Genomic DNA, 6,059 nt, shown 5'->3' with positions numbered 1-6,059 from the left:
AAAGACAATGCAGAGTGATATTCATGTTAAATGTTTACAATGTACTGAACATGTTTGCAACACTATAGGAATGTTTAATCAGTCTTTTAGTGATTGATTGAAGTCACTGAAATATTTGCATGTTTTCATTCATTCAGGCCCTGATGCACCATATGGTCTGGCACAACTCAGCGCCGCTCTTCTGGCCAAATGCGTCTCACAAAGCTTCTCCTGGAAGTGTCTGCTGTCCTTGGCTCACTCTGCTGCGGATTATCCTTTATTTCCAAACAAGGACAAGTTCAACACTTCAGGACACTGTACTGTACATCAGGTGAGCTTTATCACAGGTGACTCATGCACTGCAGCAGCGTTGTATCTATCGGCACATTTATGTCTACTGAAATATGAAATACCCTCATAAAATATAATTATTAGCATTTTAAACTATGATAGTCTAAACAAAGAGTGCAATGAATACTCAGCATTATGTTTGTACACAAACAATCCAATCAAGCTGCAATGCTGTCAGATCATTCAAAATATGTTTCAATTATGCATTTTGAAAATATTATTTAATCCTGTATATTTAGGATACATAAGACAAAGTTGACCATTTTATGTTTAAATAGTCACAAAATGAATAATAACTTGAAATTAAGTGAATGACATCGAAAGAGAAAAATGATAAGTATACCTCAAAATTTTCATGAGTTCCCCCTGGAACATGCTAAGAACAATTCATGCTAACAACATGCTAATCATGCTACCAACATGTTAATAACATGCTAATCATGTTATCAACATGTTAGCAACATGCTAATCATGTAAACAAAATGCTAAAACATGTTAGCAATGTGTTAAAACAGACTAACAACAGGCTAATCATGCTATCAACATGTTAGCAACATGCTAATCATGTTATCAACATACTAAAACATGTTAGCAATGTGTTAAAACATGTTAGCAACATGCTAATCATGTTAACAACATACTAGCAACATGCTAATCATGTAAGAGAAATGCTAAACATGTTAGCAATGTGTTAAAAATGCTAGCAACATGATAATCATGCTAACAACATGTTAATAATGCTAGCAACATTTTAACAACATGCTAATCATGTTATCAACATACTAAAACATGTTAGCAATGTGTTAAAACATGCTAGCAACATGCTAATCATTCTAACAACATGTTAGCAACATGCTAATCATGTTATCAACATACTAAAACACGTTAGCAACATGCTAATCATAATGCTAACAACATGCTAGCAAACATGCTAATCATGTAAGCAACATGCTAAAACATGCTAGCAATGTGTTAAATCATGTTAACAACATGTTAAAACATGCTAGAAACATGCTAGCAATGTGTTAAGTCATGTTAACAACATGCTAATAATGGTAACATGTTAATCGTGCTAGCGACATGTTAAAACATGTTAGCAATGAGTTAAATCATGCTAGCAACATGTTAAAACATGCTAGTGATATGCTAATCAAACGTTAACAGGTTAAAACATGTTAACAACATATTAAATCATGCTAGCAACATGTTAATCATGCTAGCAAACATGCTAAAATATGCTAGCAGCACACTAAACATAACGTATTAAGTCATGCTAGCAAACATGCTAAAACATGCTAGCAACATGTTAAATCATGTCAAGACAACATCAACGTTTGTTCACAAACTTTACTCATCTGATTGCTGTTATTCTTCTCAGCGCTGGTCAGAATGGACCAATCATAGTTGTTTGTGATGGCCAGTTTTTAAAACAATTTTACAGAAATTCAGCCACAATTCAGCTGCAACTGATTTATATTTAGATATCAATTGGTGGTATTTTTTTTTTTGTAGTGTAGAATTTGTAGTGTACAAATGTGTCCATTAAAACAAACCCCAAATAGGGCTCAAGAGAGGATTGGGATTTTAACCCATAATGCACACCCTGGAGGAAGAACAATTATCACATAAAAAAAAAAAAAAAAAAAAAAAAAAAAAAAAATATATATATATATATATATATATATATAGATTTGCCATCTGAATGGTCAGAAACAAATTCAATTAAATTCTAATATACTAACAAAAGGTCAAAGGCCAAAGCATTTATACAAACTACAGAGAATAAATGTTGAAGTGAGAAGAAATGCTGCTGTTTGCTTCCCCCTGGAGGCGCATGTCTGTAAGTGCATAATCCAAATCTGAGTTAATATTTAGTGACCAGCAGATGGCATTATATGTTAAAAAAGAACAATATGGAGCAGTGCGGTTTTGTCATGTGATCACTGAGGAGTGAAGGCAGAACATTAGTTTCAGTCTGGTGCGTCTCCTCCTGCTGTTATTGCACAACAGTCGTGTTCCAGAAATAAAACTCCTCTTCATCTTCTCCATAGAGTAATATGATTTCCCAGTAAATGTAAAAGCACACACTCCCACCGTGACACACGCTTCTGCAGAATCAGCAGAATTCCAGCTTCTTGTTTTCTTGTTCATCTCAAAGGTTTAAGTGGGGTTCAAGTTCAGTATGTCATTTTTATAAATGATCTTCTTTGGAAAAGGAAAAGAACCTCCACAAACTGTTGCCACAAAGCCTGAAGCACAAGGTGTGGTGTGAGAAATGAGTGGAATTTGAAGGGTTTCTGCTGACTTCTGCTCATACAGTGTGTTTATAGTCAGAGACGAGGGATGAGCAGTTCATTTTCTGCAACAAATGTAAAATACAGTCTTGTACCTTATTTATTTATTTAAATTCATTCAGTCATTCATTTTCACTTTTTTTGTATTTGATAATAGAAGAATTTTATTTTTAATAATTCAAGAATTTTCTAAAATTCATATGGAATTTGTTTGTTTGTTTATTTCATCATACTTTTTGTATTTGATATTATAAGAATTTTATTTTAAATAATTCTAAAATTTTCTAAAATCCCTATGGAGAGTATTTATTTATTTATTTATTTATTTATTCAATCGTTTGTTAATTTGTTTCATATTATCAAATACTTTTTTAAATATTTGATAATAGAAGAATTTTATTTTTAATAATTCAAGAATTTTCTGAAATCCATATGGAGTTTGTTCATTCATTCATTCATTCATTCAATTCATTTATTCATTCATTCATTCATTCATTCATTCATTCATTCAATCATTGGTTCATTTGTTTCATATTATCAAATACTTTTTTATATTTGATAATACAAGAATTTTATTTTTAATAATTCAAGAATTTTCTAAAATCCATATGGAGAATATATTTATTTGTTTATTTATTTATTTAAATTCATTCATTCAGTCATTCATTTTCACTTTTTTGTATATGATAATAGAAGAATTTTATTTTTTTATCAAGAATTTTCTAAAATCCATATGGAGTTTGTTTGTTTATTTATTTTAATTTATTAATTTCATTCATTAATTCATTCATTAATTCACTCATTTCATATTATCAAATACTTTTTATATTTTATAATAGAAGAATTTTCTAAAATTCATATGGAATTTGTATGTTTGTTTATTTATTTATTTAATTATTGCATCATACTTTTTGTATTTGATATTATTCAAGAATTATTAAGAATTTTTAAATAATTCTAAAATGTTCTAAAATCCATATGGACAGTATTATTTATTTATTAAATTAATATGAATTATTAATTAATTAATATTAATTTATTAATTTCATTCATTCATTCATTCGTTCGTTTCATATTATCAAATACGTTTTTATATTTGATAATACAAGAATTGTATTTTTAATAATTCAAGAATTTTGTAAAACCCATATGGAGCATATTTATTTATTTATTTATTTATTTATTTATTTATTTATTTATTTATTCATTCATTTCAGATTATCATATATTTTTTGCTTCAAATGAATGTTTGTAATGTTTTGGTTCATGGATCAGAACTCTTTATTCAAGAATTTCCGTATGAAGAAAATGAATGGAAGAAAATACTTCTGCTGCTAAATAAGCTTCATAAATTCCCATGAGATGATTTACTGTAAGTCATTACCTGATTCACACACCATGATGTTTACATGGTAAACATCCAAACTACCACAAATACTCCAGTATCACCATCAGCAGCTCAAACATGTACTTCACATTTAGTGTTTTGTTCTTCTTTCTACAGAAGGTCTCATCAATCATTGATGACAGCGAGCGCTCAGCTGCCAGATGCCACCGCAACCAACCAGGTGACATCATGAGTTCAGAAGAGGAGCATTTATTATGTGCTATTGTTGATCTGCTGGAGAGAGAGAGAGAGAGAGAGAGAGAGAGAGAGAGATGAGCGTCTTCACACTGAGACAACAAGAGTACAGTCAGAGCTCATCCAGCTCACACACTCATGCTATCATTCTATCTATTGTTCATTCGTTCATTCGTTTGTTCATATCTGTCTATCTATCTATTGTTAATTTCTTTAGATCTATCTATCTATCATTCATTCGTTCTCTCCCTCTCTATCTATATATCAATCAATCTATCTCTCGTTTGTTCGTTCGTTTCTTTAGATCTATCTATCTATCTATCTATCTATCTATCTATCTATCTTTCGTTCGCTAGTTCACGCGTTCGTTACTTTAGATCTATCTATCTATCTATCTATCTATCATTCATTTCTTTAGATCTATATATCTATTGTTCATTCGTTCTCTCCTCTCTCTATCTATATATCAATCTATCTTTCGTTCGTTCGTTCATTTCTTTAGATCTATCTATCTATCTATCTATCTATCTATCGTTTGTTCGTTCATTAGTTCGTTACTTTAGATCTATCTATCTATCATTCATTCATTCATTCATTCATTCGTTTTTTCATATCTATATATCTATCTATCTATCTATCTATCATTCATTTCTTTAGATCTATCTATCTTTCTTTCGTTCGTTCGTTTCTTTAGATCTATCTATCTATCGTTTGTTCGTTAGTTTGTTACTTTAGATCTATCTATCTATCGTTCATTCGTTCTCTCCCTCTCTCTCTCTCTCTATCTATCTATCTATCTGTCATTCATTTCTTTAGATCTATCTATCTATCTTTCTTTCATTCGTTCATTTCTTTAGATCTATCTATCTATCGTTCATTCGTTCATTCATTTATTTAGATCTATCTTTCATTCATTTATTTAGATCTATCTATCTATCCATCTATCTATCTATCTATATATCTATCTGTCTGTCTGTCTGTCTGTCTGTCTATCTATCTATCTATCTATCTATCGTTCGTTCGTTCGTTCATTCGTTTGTTACTTTAGATCTATCTATCTATCATTTGTTCATTCGTTACTTTAGATCTATCTATCTATCGTTCATTAGTTCTCTCCCTCTCTCTCTCTCTCTATCTATCTATCTATCGTTCGTTCATTCGTTTGTTACTTTAGATCTATCTATCTATCATTTGTTCATTCGTTACTTTAGATCTATCTATCTATCTATCGTTCATTCGTTCTCTCCCTCTCTCTCTCTCTCTCTCTCTCTCTCTATCTATCTATCTATCTATCTATCTAACGTTCTATCATAGTTTGCCTCGCAGTGTGGGTGTGTTGCAAGACAAAATATTTGTTTCATCTCCACCCACTCACTCAAGGTCACACACACACACCCATTTTTACTCCCAGCCCCTCACTCACACACAGACACACACACACACTCACACACAGACACACACACACACTCACACACACACACACACACACACACACACACACACACACACACACACACACACACACACACAGACAAACAAACCTGTTCTGATCAGGATTATGCAACACCTGCATGTGTCAGAGGCAGAGACACGGAGTGGGTGTATGTGGTGTGTGTGTGTGTGTATGTGGTGTGTGTGTGTGTGTGTGTGTGTGTGTGTGTGTGTGTGTGTGTGAGAGAGAGAGAGAGATAAAGAAGTTCAAGGTAAAGTGACTTGCATTTAAATGGTAATATATTAAAATAATTAAATTAAAATTTAATTCCAGACATATTTGAAATATAATTTCCACCACAAAATAAATAGTGATTGGAGATGTGGTGGAATTGGATGTCTGTTGTTAGACTAATTAAACT

This window comes from Ctenopharyngodon idella, chromosome 20, assembly GCF_019924925.1.
Source record: "Ctenopharyngodon idella isolate HZGC_01 chromosome 20, HZGC01, whole genome shotgun sequence".
NCBI classification, from domain to species: domain Eukaryota; kingdom Metazoa; phylum Chordata; class Actinopteri; order Cypriniformes; family Xenocyprididae; genus Ctenopharyngodon; species Ctenopharyngodon idella.
This window is presented reverse-complemented; position numbering follows the sequence as displayed.